Genomic DNA, 19,426 nt, shown 5'->3' with positions numbered 1-19,426 from the left:
CGGATTGTAATCTGAAATCGAAGTATGTTGTTGTTGTATCGATTTAGACTTCGGGTTGTTTTTAGGCCTTCTGAAAGCATGACTTGTTATGGCATGTTTCCCTACACCCTGTTATTGTAATTGTATTTGAAGGCATGTCGGACCAAGCGCGGAATCCCTTTTCTTTTTCAGCAGCCTGAGCATTTCTGCCCAGGCCTTCCTCGCGCGGGCGAGGCGTTCCTCGCGCGCGCGCGAGGCCTTCGTTGGGCCTCTGAATGGTTTGCCCGCGCGCGCGCGAGCTTGGTACCTCGCGCGGGCGCGAGCCTTTGGTTGGTCTCGGGATCGTTTGCCCGCGCGCGTGCGAGCTTGGTACCTCGTGCGGGCGCGGGCCTTTTAAAAAAAAAAAAAAAAAAACTTTTGAATTGTTTTACTCTTGGATTCTTGTTCGCTTACTTGTTGTTTAATCCGAGATTAGTGGTTTAGAATCGAGGTCTCACATTAAGTGGTATCAGAGCCATAAGATTCTTGGTCGAACTAGAGTGAGCGGGGTAGATCGAGTCTGTGTGTAATGACTCCTCGCATGTGTTTGAATTATTTAATTGTGTACTTAATTCCATGCGAGCATGCTTTATTGTTTGAGCATTATTTGAATTACATGGTTGTGTGATTTAAATTAATAAAGCATGATCTACTTGAGATATAACTGTTTCTGTTCTCGACTGGTATTCGGTATTCCAAGCGGTTGTAAGGGCACTGATGGTAGCGATTGAGATATCTCGTGTGCTAACCTTTGATTATCAGATGGGTCCTCGTCGAGTGATAAACAGAAACACACCACCAGTTATCCATGCGACTGAACAAGCTAGCACTGAAGTTGATCAGTTGGATGCTTCAGCAACTCCTATGGAAACCTTGCTGAAGAGGTTTCAGTCGTTCAATCCGCCATTGTTGATGGGTTCAGAAAATCCAGTTGACTGTGAGAGTTGGTTGGATGATATGGATCAGTTGTTTGATTCCATTGACTACACAGATGACCGCCGAATCAGGTTAGTAATTCATCAGCTGCGTGGTGGTGCTAAGAGCTGGTGGATCATGGCAAAGAAAGCATTTGAGAGTAGAGGTACAGAGGTTACTTGGACTCTTTTTAAATCTGAGTTTTATAAGCGGTTTTTCCCTATCTCGTATCGTAAGGATAAGGGAGCAGAGTTTGCAAATCTGAGGCAAGGGAATCTGAACATTGAAGAGTACGTGGCTAAGTTCGATAGTCTGTTGCGTTTTGCACCGCTAATTGCCGGAGATGAAGAAGCTAAGGCAGATCAGTTCATCAACGGGTTGAACCCCGATGTCTTCACGTTGGTTAACACCAACAGGCCTAGCAACTTTGCGGATGCCATGAATTACGCAAAGGGAGCAGAAGCAGGCTTGTGGAGGCAAAGAGGTAATCAGGGGGCACCTCAGCAGCAGAGGCAGTATTAGAACCAACCATCTCAGTACCAGAGTCAGCCACCTCAACATCAGAACCAGCAGCAGAGGTATGAAGGTGGAAACAGTGGGGGAAACAGAAAGGATCAGTACAAGGCAAGAGGTAAACAGTTCAAGAGACAGGGGAACAGTTCGTCCAGTTCCAGTGGTTCGAAGCAATTCGGTTCAGGACCGAGTTCTGGGTCATCATCCTTGTACTGCAGCAAGTGTGGAGGAAGACACTCACCGGATCAGTGTGTGGGAGTCTTCGGCAATTGTAACACATGTCAGCAACCGGGACACTTCTCTAAAGTGTGCCCTCAACGTAATAGAGATAGAGCTCAGAGTGGGAGTTCGTCTAGACCTGCAGCTCAGCCGGAGAGGCAGTCGTCTGCAGTGCACTCTTTCCAACCCCAGCAACAGCAGAACAGACAGGGAGGTAGCTCTAGTGCAAATCAGCCTCCGAGACAGCAAGCACGAGTCTTTGCATTGACAGAGGATCAGGCTCAGGCAGCACCTGACGATGTCATAGCAGGTAACTGTTCGATTTTCGGTCATTCTGCTCATGTCTTGATAGATACCGGTGCTTCCCATTCCTTTATCTCTGAGAAATATGTGTTATTGCATGCTTTGCCAACTGAATTGTTGCCTACAGTAGTAGCTGTTACTTCACCTTTGGGTGGAGGAATTGTTTCTGTCCGACTAGTCAGGAACTGTGAATTTTGTTTCGAGGGGAATTTGTTAGAATTCGACTGTATTGTGCTTGGGTTGTCAGATTTTGATTGTATTGTCGGGATAGATGCTTTAACCAAGTACAGGGCGACAGTTGATTGTTTTCTGAAGGTTGTCAGGTTCAGACCTGAAATGGCAGACGAGTGAAAATTCTTTGGTAAGGGTTCTCGATCTAGAATTCCTTTGATTTCAGGGTTATCTATGACTCGTTTGTTACAGAGAGGTGCAGAAGAATTTTTGGTTTATGCGGTTGATGTACTGAAATCTAGCCCAGCTTTGGTTGACTTACCAGTGGTTAGAGATTTTTCTGATGTGTTTCCGGAAGATGTTCCTGGATTGCCACCCATTCGAGAGGTTGAATTCAGCATTGACTTAGTGCCAGGTACTCAACCTATTTCAAAAGCTCCTTATCGTATGACACTTGTTGAATTGAGAGAGTTGAAGGAGCAGCTTGAGGATTTGATTGCCAAGGGATACATCAGACCTAGTGTATCGCCTTGGGGTGCTCCTGTTCTATTCGTTCGGAAGAAGGATGGTTCTATGCGGCTCTGTATCGACTACCGCCAATTGAATCAGGCTACAGTTAAGAACAGGTATCCTTTACCCCGAATAGATGACTTGTTCGATCAACTGCAGGGTTCTTCTGTCTACTCTAAGATTGATCTGAGGTCAGGCTACCATCAGCTGAGAGTGCGAGAGGAAGATGTTCCTAAGATCGCATTCACAACGAGGTATGGTCACTTTGAGTTTATAGTCATGCCGTTCGGTTTGACTAACGCTCCAGCTGTTTTTATGGGTTTGATGAACCGTATCTTTCAGCGTTATTTAGATGAGTTCGTCATTATTTTCATCGATGATATTCTTATCTACTCGAAGAACCGTACTGACCATGCAGAGCACTTGAGAATCGTCTTGCAGATTTTACGAGTTGAGCAGTTGTTTGCCAAGCTATCGAAATGCGAATTCTGGTTAGATCGAGTTGTCTTTCTCGGTCATATTATTTCTGAAGATGGGATTTCTGTCGATCCCAGCAAAATCGAAGCGGTTATGAATTGGCCTAGACCAACATCAGTACCTGAGATCCGAAGCTTCATGGGTTTAGCTGGTTATTACCGTCGTTTCATCGAGGGTTTCTCGTCTATTGCCAAGCCTATTACCCAGCTGACTCAGAAGAATGCGCCTTTTGTCTGGACTACAGATTGTGAGGCTAGCTTTGTTGATCTGAAGAGGAGACTGACCAGTGCTCCAATTCTTTCTATTCCGAAGGGTACTGGAGGTTTCACAGTGTATTGTGATGCTTCTAACCGAGGTTTGGGTTGTGTTCTTATGCAGCATAAGCATGTGATAGCGTATGCATCGAGGCAGCTGAAATCGCACGAGACTCGTTATCCTGTTCATGATCTTGAACTTGCAGCGATTGTATTTGCTTTGAAGATCTGGCGTCACTATCTTTATGGTGAGTCTTTCGAGATCTTTTCTGATCATAAGAGTCTTAAGTACTTGTTTTCACAGGCAGAGCTGAATATGAGACAGAGAAGATGGTTAGATCTGTTGAAGGATTTTGACTGTGAGATCAAGTATTATCCAGGGAAGTCGAATGCAGTTGCAGATGCCTTGAGCCGAAAGCTTTGTTCTCTATCTCTTTCAACTATCGGTGTTTCTCAGTTGGTCGATGATTGTTGCACTTCTGGTTTAGAGTTTGAAACAGATAGGGAGACTATCAGAGTGTTTGCTATTCAAGCCGAGCCGGAGTTGTTTGTTGCAATCAGAGAAGCACAGAAGTCTGAGCCGAGCATTCAGGTTTCGGTAGAGAAAGTCAGAACTGGGCATCAGTCAGAATTCCAGGTTAGAGATGACATTTTGTTTGTGAATAACCGTATTGTTGTGCCTGATATTTCGGAGTTGAGACAGCGTATTCTCTGAGAGGCTCATTGCAGTCGGTTTAGCGTTCATCCTGGAGGTCGTAAGATGTACAACGATCTGAAGAGTCAGTTCTGATGGAAGAGAATGAAGGACGATGTTGCGAGATTTGTATCTCGGTGTTTGAATTGTCAGCAAGTGAAAGCAGAGCGGAAGCGACCAGGTGGTCTTTTGCACAGCCTATCTGTTCCTGAATGGAAATGGGATCACATTTCTATGGATTTTGTCACGAAACTACCACGATCCGTTCGAGGATGCGATGCTATTTGGGTGGTGATCGACCGATTGACGAAGTCCGCGTGTTTTATTCCATACAGGATGACGTATCGCCATGATCAGATGGCTGAGTTGTATGTTAGCAATGTTGTGAGATTGCATGGTGTGCCGAAGTCGATCGTTTCAGACAGAGATCCTAGATTCACTTCTCACTTCTGGCACAGTCTTCAGGGGGCACTTGGTACTCGATTGCATCTGAGTACAGCTTATCATCCTCAGACAGATGGACAGTCAGAGCGGACTATCCAGACGTTGGAGGATATGCTGCGAGCGGTAGTGCTAGACTTTGGCACTAGTTGGCAGGATTCTTTGCCTCTTGTCGAGTTTTCTTACAACAACAGCTTCCAAGCGAGTATCGGTATGGCGCCTTTTGAGGCTTTGTATGGTAGAAAGTGCCGATCTCCGTTGTTTTGGGATGAATTGTCCGAGTCACCAGATTTGGGACCGGAGATGCTTAGAGATATGGCAGAGCAGGTTAAGATCATTCAGACCAGAATGAAGTCAGCTCAAGATAGACAGGCGAAGTATGCGAATGTCAGACGTCGACCTCTGAGTTTTGAGCAGGGAGACCATGTATTCCTTAAGATTTCTCCGTTCAGAGGCACCGTCAGATTCGGTAAGAGAGGAAAGTTATCTCCGAGATTCATCGGTCCGTACGAGATTCTCGAGAAGATAGGCGATCTTGCCTACAGACTTGCACTTCCTCCGTCTTTATCTGGTATTCACGACGTTTTTCACGTCTCTATACTGCGAAAGTATCAACCAGATATTTCTCATATCCTTCAGCCTGACGAAGCCGAGTTAGACGAGACCCTGAGCTATTTTGAGCGACCGATTCAGATCCTTGATCGGAAAGAAAAGCAACTCAGAACCAAGTTGATTCCGTTGGTGAAAGTGCAGTGGAGCCGTCACGGAGTCGAGGAAGCGACTTGGGAGACAGAATCTGACATGAGACAACGTTTTCCAGAGTTGTTCGGATGACGTGAGTTCTTCTTACTGTCTTTAGTTCTTTATTCTATCTTATGAGTTGTGGTTCTCGTTGATTTCGAGGACGAAATCTCTTCTTAGTGGGGGAGAATTGTAACGCCCCGTTTTTATCTTAAATGAGTTTATTTGAGTTAATCGGAGATTGCAGAGTTCACGAGCCGACTTGATTTTGATCAGGGTCCTTTTTGCAAATTTTGGAAATTTCAGGGACTAAAGTGCAAATTTGGAGTTTAATATATTATCTACACTTAGATTAATCACTTCTCCTCCTCCACACAACCGAGCTCCACCATTGAAGACGCCTCCAACTTCTTCCAAGCTTTCTGATTTCAATCCGAGCTCGATCCGGCCGTTGGAATTTATTTCTGAAGGCAGATTATCGATCACTGCAGTGAGAGCTCTGTTATATTGTAAGTTCTTCTACGATCGGATACATTCTAGTTTTTGGATGTTGTTAGAATCGTTCTAGATTCGAGTATGTTGTTCTCTACAGAGTTCTGATCGTTTATTGTCTGTCGGTTTTGAATTAGAGCGACGTCCGGATTTGTTATGATTTTTGGAAGCCATTTTTCGAAAATGTGGATTTTGAGATTTGTTGGGTTTGTCTTGTTGTTGTTGTTTTGGGCATTGAATTGAGTTGTTATCAGTATTGAACTGCTGTCTGCGTTGCCGGTTTGTTCAGTTTATAGCCGTTATGCCGTCGGTTTGAGTTTTGGGTTTTCGAATCGTTTTGGTATTGATTGAAGTCTTGGTGTGTGAGTGATCGTGGTTGTTGATCATCTCTTGTATCTGAACAGATTCGTTTGGAGTTGTCAAGCCCTGAGTTAGCAGTTGATTGATCGTTTCAGAGTTGGACGAAGATCGGTAATGAGATTTACCTTGATCCGTAGTTGTTGTTTAGATTGTATAGTTGTTGATACAATCTTTTGTTGTAGCTTTCCTGGAGTTGGAACTACTGCATTGAAAGGTAAAAGCAGTCATCGTAGCGGGATAGCATACTCGGGACTGTTGGTTCTCGAGTTTCCCTTTTTAAATCACATATTGCATTGATACTTGTTCTAGCACGTGGAACTTGTAATTGTTGATTGATTGAGTTTTGTTATGTGGCTTATGTTTATGTTTCTGTTATGCATTCATCTTGAGCCTACTTTGATTTCAGCGGGCAGAACCGCCCTTTTTGTTAGACGTTTGGGAACTATGATTGAGTGGCCTAGGTTGTAGTATTTCGCCTAGTGCTAGCATACTCATTATGGTTGCTCAAAGTCTAGAGGAGTGGGATACGTGGCACCACCTCAATTGGGAGAGTCGGCGAGTCGTTACGTGATCTCATCCTCGGGATCCCAAAAGCAGAGCAATACTCCCGTGTTTATCAGAATCGATATCCTGGTTTTAAAGACATGCATATCATTAACTTCGACGTGAATATGTGGTTTGATAGCATGTTGTATATTCATTACTTGATATGTTGCTTTTACTGGGATTATCATTCTCACCGGTTATCCGGCTGTTGCTTTGTTTTGTATGTGTACTTGGCAATAGGTGGGGCAGGAACAAGTCAGAAGAGGCATGGTTAGCTTCGAGGGCAAGTAGTAGAAGTGAGACTCGGTTTAGAAGTCGAATTAGCATGTTTATCTAGTTTAAGATTGAAGCATGTTAGAACTCGAACTTGATATGTTTTGTTATTCGAATTAGTTTGTATTCGGATTGTAATCTGAAATCGAAGTATGTTGTTGTTGTATCGATTTAGACTTCGGGTTGTTTTTAGGCCTTCTGAAAGCATGACTTGTTATGGCATGTTTCCCTACACCCTGTTATTGTAATTGTATTTGAAGGCATGTCGGACCAAGCGCGGAATCCCTTTTCTTTTTCAGCAGCCTGAGCATTTTTGCCCAGGCCTTCCGCGCGCGGGCGAGGCGTTCCTCGCGCGCGCGCGAGGCCTCCGTTGGGCCTCTGAATGGTTTGCCCGCGCGCGCGCGAGCTTGGTACCTCGCGCGGGCGCGAGCCTTTGGTTGGTCTCGGGATCGTTTGCCCGCGCGCGCGCGAGCTTGGTACCTCGCGCGGGCGCGGGCCTTTTAAAAAAAAAAAAAAAAAAAACTTTTGAATTGTTTTACTCTTGGATTCTTGTTCGCTTACTTGTTGTTTAATCCGAGATTAGTGGTTTAGAATCGAGGTCTCACAATAGTCTTCTCAGCCTTAACTGGTGTGGCTGCCACAACGGGACTCGGATCTTGCCTCTTCAAGGGCACGTTCTTCTTGGGATGATGGAAATACCGCTTTTTTCTCTTCCCACGTGGTCCTCTCTTCGCACCAGACGAGGAACCCACATAAAGAACCGGCTTCTCCTTTTTTATTTTGGATTCATACGTAACAAACATGTTAACCAACTCCTCAAGGGTCGGTTTAACATTTTAAAACCTGGCAAATGAAATTTAATTATTTAGTTCAATTCTTAAATTTTTAAACTTAGGGATTTTTAATGGGACAAATTTAAGTTGTGCTAAAGTTGTAAAACTTTGACTAGCACTTTTATAAGTTATGTGTAGCACTTTCAAACCATACACACACACACACACAATTATACATACATACACATATACATAAACAATTATACCCTAAATATAATACATATCAAAATTTTAGCAAACCCTAGCCCCAAAATAGCTAAGGAACCGCCACTCCTCTCCCTTAAAATCTTCAACTTTTCGGTCTCTCTCCCTAGGCCATTTTCGGCCACGGCCGCCGCCTCTCCACCTCGCCACCGGCCGGAACACGCCCCCAAGGAGGTTGAGCAGCTGAAATTTGAAAGTTTCCAGCTCCATTTCACTTCTTTTTTGCATTTTTGTAGGCTAAGGCAAGTATAAATAATTTCCTTTACCACCTTGCAAAGCTATTATGATTTTTGATATGTTCTTGTGTTGATTTTGAATTTTCCCCAAATTTTCAAGATAGGGTTTTGGTTATTCAGTATAAATCAGTAAGGTTGCTTTTGCACTTTGAAATTCTTCATGTATTTGATGCAAAATTGAGTTATATGATGAGTTGGAGTTGAGACTTGATGAATTTTGTTGTAATTCAAAATTTCCAAAAATATTCAGTGGGGTTTTTGCCTAAAATTCAAATATATATGTGTTGTTGGAGTTGAAATGAGATACATTATAAGTGAATGTCGATTCTTTAAGTGTTTGCTTGTGTTCGAAAATTTCAGCTTGTGATTGTGCATTGTTTGAGCTCGATTTCTGAAAATTTTAGTAAGTGGATGTTAAGGGGGTTGCCTAGGCTGGTGGTTGGTGTTTTTAGGGTGCATTTGGGTGTGGTTGAGAAGGTTATAAGGGCTAGAGGGCATGGGTAGTATGCTGGAGTTAGGCCGTGTAGTAGAGGATTACGGTTGGGGCAAGTTGGTCAAGAATTGGACTTCGAGCTAGCTTCGGGTGTGAGGGCTTGGCTCGAGGGTTGAATGTGGTCTAAATGATGTTGTTGGTGTTGGTTTGTAGGCTTTAAATTGGTTAGTCGATTAGTTCATGGGCTGAAGAGGTCAAAGCTTAAGGGGAGTAATGGTGCAGATTTTTAGTCATCGTCTTGGGCTGTCTGGGAGTAGGTTCAGGTGGCTGGTTCGGTGGCAGGGGCTGCAGAGGCCTGGTCCTAGGCCAATTTTAGGATATTGTGCTCGCTTCGGTTTAAATTAGGAGCGATTTGGGTTAGTTATGGCCGAGTTAGAGGCGTGACAAGTTGATGTGGTTAGTGCAGATTTTTGGAAAGGTTAGGGGCTGCCCGGAAATCCGTTTTGTTCGCATTGCTCGGGTTGGCTTTGGAGGCTATAATCTAGTCCATGGGTTAGTTAGGATGCATAGAGGGTGTTGGTTCAAACGAAATTCAATTTGGTTAAGTAATGGTCAAGTTATGGATTTTACGGTTTGAACGTTCGATGTGTGACTTGGGTGACTAGATAGCTTAGGGGCAGCCAATTCATCATTCTTCATTCTGGTTTAAAAGATTGGTTTTTAATTCCCTAAAGTTGAATATTCGAGTGTGTTGCTCCCATTCTTTGAGTGGAGTAAAGTCTTAAACAAGTTGAGTAAAATCGCCTTCGCGATTTCGATTTAAAGAAAGGTTTGAGGTGAAGTTAAAGTAAAAGTTTGAATGCTGAAAGTTGATTGTGACGTTTAGACGTGTAAGGAGGGACCGGTAGTAATCTTGGTTTCCTTACCACCCAGACATGTAAGGAGGGGTCGAAAGTAATCTTGGTTTCCTTACTATCAAGTTGTGTAAGGAGGGGCCGGGAGTAATCTTGGTTTCCTTACCACGAGATCCGGGAGAAATCATGGTTTCCTTACCATAGAGGGGCAATGTGGGGCCAGGAGAAATCTTGGTTTCCTTTTGGGCATAGTACTGTAGCCATTGATCGATCAAAACAAAAAAGGGTCACAATCGAGGATCTAAATTCACAGAGAAATGTTAAAGTTAATGTTAAAGTTATTAAATATGCTTGAGGCTCGATAATGTTGTAGTTTAAAGCATGAGCTTTGTTGTAATGCGTGAGTTCATTGCATGCGATCTTCTTTATAGTTCTAACTCTCATACCCTTCTCATCTTTAACCTTTTTTGAGAAAGTTTCAAAGTATTTTATGTACTAGTATTTTAATTATTATGCATGTAATTTTAACCATCGCAATTTCATGGTTTACACTTGCTGAGTTTTTAGACTCACTATGTAACACCCTCAATCGATGAAGATGTTACAAACTAACATGACGTTAAAACTAGTTCGGAAAATAAAATTTTTGAAAGATGTCATACATCAAACCTTACTTAAAACATTTCAAAATAGTTTACAAACCAAATCATGACAATTTGAAACATAAAGCGTATTTTCTTCAATCAACATAACAACATTTAGTTCATTAACTTGAGACAAACACACTCAACACATAACACACTCATGCATCGCCCGCCGGTCCGACTCCTTGCGCTTCTTCATGCCCGGCATTGAACTCGTCGACATATGCATAAATGTCATCCTCATTACCTGCACCATTCAAGTATAGTGAGTCTGAAGACTCAGCAAGAGTATGTAGTAAAAATCATGAGATTTCAATTATCATTTAAACGTAACATAACATAACATAACATAAACTTATCATTTGGTGACGAATTATGCGAAATTGTGGCAACCGTCATAATGGGCACATTCATCTTTTCTTTTTGATCAACAATCATATGGCATTACGCCTCGTAACATTCGTTCATTCATTTTTGGAGGCCCCTCCGGAGCTCATCCCGGAGGACCTAACCCGTACATTGAGCCGTATTTGGGAGGGCCCCTCTGGAGCCCAAACCGGAGTACCGTTCCCGTATTGCCACCACAAAGACACATAAGACATCAAAATATTTTCATGCATCAACATATCATATCTTCATACTTCATCATAACATTATTCATTCATGCTTCATCATTTTTCATTTCATCATTATATCATTTCATCCATCATGAAGCATCATTGAAACATCATAATTTCCATATTAACTTTTGTTTAATGAACATAAAACTTTACTCGATAACTTCATGCATGTAATAAATGATAAAAATCATACTTTCATATTGAACATAGGTTTCATGAAAGAAACTTAGACATGTACATGCATCATATAACGTAATCGGTCCACGTAAGTCGTTCTTTTCGTTCTTGAGTTAAAACTTGAAACTTTTTGCATAAAAACTCTTAAATATATTTTAGAAGCCTTAAAATATCATAACCATGAATTTATGACCTTAAAATAACATAAAAAATCATGAATTTCGAAGGCAAGGCGCGGCCGCTCCACCTCTAGGCGCGGGCGCGCATGACCTGCGCAAATGGGTTTTCTTGCTCGCTCTGAAACTCTATTTTGCATTCAGAATTAGGAAATGTGGTAAACATGAAAGTTGTATCCCTTGAGCTTGGATTTCTAATTCCGAAAACCTCACCTCAATTGAATTTTTCAGTAAAACGTTAGGCTTATTGTCCAGAGATGTGTCACTGCCAAAAATTCAAATCACTCGACACACTTCGGGGCAATTTTGGCTAATCTTCCAAAATGATTTTGATAAAACTCAAAACATAAAAGTTGTAGATAAATAAGCTATATTTCAAATACAATTGGCCTCATCTCATTTGGATTAATACAATAGACCTAATTCACAAAATTGAAACAAGTGTCTCTAATCCAAGACAACCTAGCACATGCAACGTTTCAAAGGTTTAACTCAAACTAACTCAACACTTAAAAATTAAACACACACCTTAAAAATAAGTCATTTTCCAACTCTAAACCATAAGAATCTATCAACACACATTATTTATCAGAAATTTCACAAGAACGACTTACATATCACGATATCATAAACATCATGCTTTTATGTTTCTTAAATCTTTAAAATCATGCATAAAACTCATCAACACACATCATTTCTTATCAAAATAGATATATCTTGAATGGTGGTTTAAAATTTTTTAAAAACTTGCCTTGAAATGGAGATGTAGTTGATTCGGAGTCTTGGCAATGAGTTAACCACGCAAAGAACGAGATTTTGAACTTTGGTTTACCAAAATCTTGAAGAACCGTGGAGATTCAAGAAAAAAAAACAAGAAGAAGAAGATGAGATAATAGAGAGAAGGGGGAGGAACCGTGTAGATGAGGGGGAAAACAATGAATGTCAAGGGGACAAGGGAGCATGGAATTAATGGGGTGGGAACCCGGGTAGATAGATAGGATAACAATATAAATTGTGTGTTGACTACATAAAACAAGATCAGAGCACACATCCCAACTTGTACTGATAGAATTACTACCTCTCAACTCATTTATCAAAAACATTTCAATATTATACTCAAAACACTTGTAAAAATACGTTCTAACACCTCGTTCATAGGTTAGTCTCATCCCGTGAGTCCAGAATCAACTCGACCTGAAATCATTTACTTAATCAAAATTGTTAAATGTAAAATAAACATAATCATTAAATCATAATCATTAAATCATAAATTAAACAATTTATGATATAAAATCATTAAATATTATTTTAAAACTATTGTGAGCGAGTTTAGTGGATTTGGACCTTACTGAAAGAGTTGATGCCCCGTTAGCCAACTTGTGGCTAAGGGCTTTGAGAGTCTTCTTTTGTAAACAATCTTTGTTTAATATAATATACGTTATTTAAATTGCGTTCACTTTATCTTATTATTATATAATGATATACTATTTCTATTTTGATAAAGACCTTGAATATACTAAAGTAAGATGAGATAGTGAATATAGAGAGATCACTGTCATGAAACACATCTTATGTTCACTGTATATTCTAAACAGTTCCTAGTCAATTGAGCCGTCCACAAATAAGGATAAGGATCGCTCGAGATTGAGACTAGCATTTGCGATGCTGAGTACCATGTTTCATTGGTATGGAACATAGAGATGTTCGAAGCATGCAAATGGATATTCATATGATGAATGATCTAACTACCCTATTCGAACTTTCTAAGTGGTTATCACTTATCGAGTGGATATAGTCCGCGGTTTTGGTTGTACACCATTAGTCCTTATTACTTGAAACATCATTGAGACTCTATATGCTAGTACTGTGCTTTGACTCATTTACCGACTCTATTAGGGTCATCAGGTTTCGGGATTGGGTACAGTTACGACACATATAGGAGTTGATGCTTTGTTGTCAAGGATTCACCGCACACTTGTGAGTGTGGATATCCTATGCAATCTGAGGAGATATTAGTGTGACAAATCTCTGGCCAGAGTACATGATGTGTTTTAGGTTACTTGGTTTCCTAGTAGCACATGCGATGTCACTATTTGATCTTCAAGATGCATTGCATAGTTATCGAATCTCGAACGACTCTCGTTGTACCAATGGTTGTTGATTTGATCGGGATATATGGATGAAGGGACCGTACTGTACGCTAACCAAAATCTACTGGTTCTTGCAGGCACTATCAGTGATACCTAGGGAATCATGGGGCGATGTTGCTAGACGCTCTTACCATGATTCGATGGGCAAGTCAAAAATTGTTGTTCCGAGTCACAAGGAGTTGTGAGCCCACGGCTAGCTGTATCCCTGAACCATTGAGGGTCACACAAGCAATGGATTTCTAATCCCCGTTGAGATAATTAAATTTAAAGAGTTAAATTTAGTGGATAAAGAAGTAGGACTTCTTATTTAAAAGTAGAAGGAGTAAGATTTCCTAAAATGACATATTGATGGACATTTTTGGAAACCACTGAATTCGGATTCAGAAAATTTGTCTTGACTTTAAAAGATGCAGAAATGGTTTCTGTGCACATTGGTGAAATTGGTTTATCAATCTGAGTCACGATGAATTTTATATTAATTTCTTAACATGCGGGCTTTGCTTGTCAGACTTGAACTTATGACTAATGGGCCCTAAGCTGTTAGCAGCCCACATTATAAATAAGTTATTGCAGTACAGAAATTGAGACAATCAAGGAATAATTTTCAAAAACCTAGAGCCTTCTCTCTTAGGGTTTTCGGCCGCCCCTCTCCCCTACTGTGTTCGAAAATTCAATCTGCAAATTTCTGAATTTGCAGTCTAATTTAACAGATCAAATCTGTTATTTCTCTTCGTAGAAACTTCTGATAGACTTTCTAGTGCAGTCTATCAGAGGGATTAAACTTCTGTTCGTGGATCTGATTGAAAAATTGTTCGTTCATCAGTTCCTGGAATATACAACAAGAGCAGTTTAATCTGTTGGTGTCCATAATCTCGTTTCGAGATTTTAAGGTAAAATTTACATTGTTTAAATTTTATGTTATCAATTTTAATCGTAGTAATTTGATACCCATATGGAATCGTTCCATATAAAATTTTAAAACTTTCGTTGCACCGGGTATCACTTTCTTTTCGATCCGGAGAACGACCGTATTCCAACAGTGGTATCAGAGTCATGTTGTTCTCGGATTTTACGATTAAAATTTATTCGATTGTACCAGCCTCGATTTTTTAGAAAAATAAAACGAAAATTTTAAATTAAATTCCAGGGCAATCGGGCAGCGAGTGCCGCTGCCTGGGGAAGCGCACGGAGCTGCCCAGGGCAGCCCATGTGGGCAGCCCTGTCCCACGTGGAGGCCGGGCTGCCCGGGATTGTCCCGGGCAGTCCGGAAATTTTAAAATTTAATTTTTTGATTTTTTGAAATTTTTGAAATTTCAGTTTTTGGTCCGATTGATAATTGGTTTTGATTGGTCCACGAGGCATCGGATCAAATTGTTTGAGTCCGAAATTTTAAAAATTGATTTTTGGAAAATTTATAAATTTTATCCATTAAATTAGATTTTATAAAATTAATAATTTTGGTACAATTGATAATGAAATATGATTTTATGTATAAAATTGGATTTTATATGTAAAATATGATTTTATGGATAAACTAGATAAAATATGATTTTATATATAAAATAAGATTTTATGTATGAAATATGATTTTATCTATTTATATTTATTGCCATTGCATGATATCCAATAAATAAATTTTTGAATTAAATATTATTGGATAAGAATGATGGATTGCCATGACCAATATTATAGGTGTATGTTAGGTTGTTTACATTTGGTTTTAATTATTGTTGTTGGATTTATTAATGGGCCTGGTTTATGGCCCAATGTGAATTGTCATATGTAATAAAAGTGGGCCTGGTTTATGGCCCGTTCCCACCCCTTAAATATGTATCCCCTGCTTGTCATCGAAATTTATTGTAAATTTTAGACTTAGTGGGAGATGAAGATTTGAAGACAAAGGTTGGCCCAGCAGACAATAAAGACCGAAGAAATGTAAATTGGAAGCTCAATGTAATAGGATTGCATTGCATACTTGCATATTACCTAGGATTGGACTTAGACTCGTGATTGGCAACCACGGGTCGATTAGTAATGGAATCGATCATCCTAAAATAATATATGATATTATTGTTATATGCATGTTTAGACTAAATTGTATGAATCCCGCAAGCATACAAATTTTAAATGATGAGACAAATTTTCGAAATTAAAATCCCTCATTTTAAATATGATTTAAAATTAAAATCAAGATAAACAAAATGGAATTTAAATATTGTTTAAATGTTCCTACCTTCCATCAATGATCAATGTATGAGATGCTACCCGCGGATACGGTCCGGCTCATATTATTGGAGGGGCCCGTTCGTCGGAAAGCTGTACATTGGATCGACACATGTTGTAAGTTGGGTGGAACTCCCATGGGATTGGCTCATATTATTAGGGATCCACATGGCGACCGTCCATCACAACTTAATATTGATGGGTCATCTTGACGTGTCACAATAAATGGCGTCATATTATTGAGCCCTTATTGGACATGAGGTAAAAACATGGAGGTTGCTTTGAAAGCAATTGGGCTCTACTTTTTGAAAATTATGGTTGGCTGATATTATTCGGGACTATAGTTTGTCAATTGGACTCCATGTTCCCACTAAAGAAAATGTTTTTCGTTTTCACTAGAGGGTAGTGAAATCGTTAAAATAGTAGAAGTGAGATTCATAAAATAAATTTCGCCTTATTTTATGTCTTAGTAAATTAATTAAACAATCACTGATTATTGTCTGTTTCTTTTCAGTATTTCATTAAGATGAATTCGTGCAATCCACTATTCTCTATTCTCGAACAAAACAAACTGACTGGCGCAAACTATACGGAATGGTTCCGTAAGTTGAAGATTGTCTTGACCTCAGAGAAGATGTTCTACGTGTTAGAAAAATCTCCTCCGAAGGAAGCACCAGCTGATATAAGTCCGAAAGATTTGGCCAAACTTGATAAATGGTGGGACCATGATATCAAGGCCAAATGCTATATGCAAGTTTCGATGTCTGATGAACTCCAGAGGCGATTTGAGGATACCGTGATGTTGGAGAACGCGGCGATCAGATCAATCAGAATTGATACCCGGTGCAGCGGAAGTTTAAAAATTTTATATGGAACGATTCCATAATGGGTATCAAAACTTTTACGATTAAATTGTGTGTGTAAAAATTAAATAACGATTATAAATTTTTACCTTCAATCTCGAACAATTTGATCCGACGCCTCGTGGACCAATCAAAAACAATTTTCGATCGGACCAAAAATAGAATTTTAACATATTAAAATTTAATTTAAAATTAAAAATTAATTTTTCCGCGGGCCGCCCGGGACATTCCCGGGCTGCCCGTGCCCCAAAGGGCTCGGGCCGGGCAGCCCGGCTGCCTCTAGGGCAGCGACGATCGCTGCCCCCCCGGGCAGCGATCCAATCGCTGCCCAGGTTTTGCCCGAAATTTTTTTTTTTTAAAATATTTATTTTGTTTCAAAAACCGAGGCTTAAAAATTTTTGTACAATCGATTAATTTAATCGCTTGATCTGAGCAACCTGGCTCTGATACCACTGTTGGAGAACGCGGCGATCAGATCAATCAGAATTGATACCCGGTGCAGCGGAAGTTTAAAAATTTTATATGGAACGATTCCATAATGGGTATCAAAACTTTTACGATTAAATTGTGTGTGTAAAAATTAAATAACGATTATAAATTTTTACCTTCAATCTCGAATCGAGATTTTGGACACCAACAGATTGCTCTGATCTTGTTGTATATCCCTGGAACTGATGGACGAACTGTTCTTCAATCAGGTCCACGAACGGATAATTAATCCCTCTGATAGATTGCACTAGAAAATCTATCAGAAGTTTCTACGAAGAGAATTAACGAATTTGATCCGTTAAACCAGACTGCAATTCAAAATTCACAGACTGGATTTTACCGAGCAGAGGGAAAAGGGGGCGGCCACTTCAGAGAAAAATAATTAGGGTTTTTCGAAAATTTGTGACCTGTTGTGTGTAATTTCTGTACTGCAATAACTTATTTATAATGTAGGCCGCTAACAGCTTAGGGCCCATTAGTCATAAGTTCAAGTCCGACAAGCAAAGCCCGCATGTTCAGAAATTAATATAAAATTCATCATGACTCCGATTGATAAACCGATTTCACCAATGTGCACAGAAACCATTTCTGCACCTTTTAAAGTCAAGATAAATTTTTCTGAATCCGAATTCAGTGGTTTCCAAAAATGCTCATCCCTATGTCATTTTAGGAAATCTTACTCCTCTACTCATAATTAAGAAGTCCAACTTCTTTGTTCATTAAATTTAACTCTTTAAATTTAAATATCTCAACGGGGATTAAAAATCCATTACTCTGTATGACCCTCAATGGTTCAGGGATACAGCTAGCCGTGGGCTCACAACTCCTTGTGACTCGGAACAACAATTTTCGACTTGCCCATCGAATCATGGTAAGAGCGCCTAGCAACATCGCCCCATGATTCCCTAGGTATCACTGATAGTGCCTGCAAGAACCAATAGATTTTGGTTAGCGTACAGTACGGTCCCTTCATCCAAATATCCCGATCGAATCAACAAACATTGGTAAATCGAGAGTCGTTCGAGATTCGATAACTATGCAATACATCTTGAAGATCAAATAGTGACATCGCATGTGTTACTAAGAAACCATTTCTTAAAACACATCATGTACTCTGGCCAGAGATTCGTCACACTAATATCTCCTCAGATCGCATAGGATATCCACACTCGCAAGTATGTGGTGAATCCTTGACAACAAAGCATCGACTCATATATGTGTTGTAACTGTACCCAATCCCGACACCTGATGACCCCAATAGAGTCGGTAAACGAGTCAAAGCACAGTACTAGCATATAGAGTCTCAATGATGTTTCAAGTAGTAAGGACTAATGGTGTACAACCAAAACCGCGGACTTTATCCACTCGATAAGTGATAACCACTTGGAATGTCCGAATAGGGTAGTTCGATCATTCATCGTATGAATATCCATTTGCATGCTTCGAACATCTCTATGTTCCTTACCAATGAAACGTGGTACTCTGCATCGCAAATGCTAGTCTCAAACTCGAGCGATCCTTATCCTTATTATCGGACGGCTCAATCGACTAGGAACAGTTTAGAATATACAGTGACTATAAGATGTGTTTCATGATAGACATCTCCATGTTCTACCACATCTTACATACACTATAGTATATTCAAGGTCTTTATCAAAACAACAATAGTATATCACAATATAACAATATGAAGAAAGTAAAGTCATTGCCATTAATAAAAGAGTAAATTATATTAAACAAAAGATTGTTTATACAAAGAGTCATCAAAGCCCTTAGCCACAAGTTGGCTCACCGGGCACCCACTCTTTCAATCTCCCATTTGCCCTAAAGCCAACTAGTCATACTACGTAGACCCATTGCTTCGTGATGTTTGTCAAATAATGGTCCTGGCAAGGGCTTAGTAAGTGGATCAGCGATATTTTCTGCAGAGGCCACTCTTTCGACAGTGATGTCTCCTCTTTCCACAATCTCCCGGATGATGTGGTATTTCCTCAGTACGTGTTTGGATCTTTGATGAGACCTTGGTTCCTTTGCCTGAGCAACGGCACCCGTGTTGTCACAGTACACCGGGACTGGACCAACAACTTCAGGAATGACGCCCAACTCTTGGACGAAATTCCTCATCCAAACGGTCTCTTTAGCAGCAGTTGATGCTGCAATGTATTCTGCCTCAGTGGTGGAATCCGCTGTGGTGTCCTGCTTGGAACTCTTCCAAGAGACAGCACCGCCATTGAGCATGAACACAAATCCAGAGGTTGACTTCGAGTCATCCACGTCACTTTGGAAGCTAGAGTCGGTATAGCCTTCCAATTTTAGTTCTCTTCCTCCATATACCATGAACATATTCTTAGTCCTTCGTAAGTACTTAAGAATGTCATTCACGGCTTTCCAATGCATTTGACCGGGATTAGCTTGATATCTGCTCGTGACACTCAGAGCAAATGCTACATCCGGTCTGGTAGATATCATCTCATACATGATACTACCTATGGCTGACGCATATGATACATGTGTCATTTTCTCTATCTCTTCATCCGTCTTGGGACACATAGACTTGGATAGAGAAACTCCATGACACATGGGTAGATGTCCTCTCT

The sequence above is a fragment of the Henckelia pumila genome, chromosome 2 (assembly GCF_033568475.1).
Source record: "Henckelia pumila isolate YLH828 chromosome 2, ASM3356847v2, whole genome shotgun sequence".
Lineage (NCBI taxonomy): Eukaryota > Viridiplantae > Streptophyta > Magnoliopsida > Lamiales > Gesneriaceae > Henckelia > Henckelia pumila.
The sequence above is the reverse complement of the archived record's forward strand: the minus strand, read 5'-3'. Positions refer to the sequence as shown.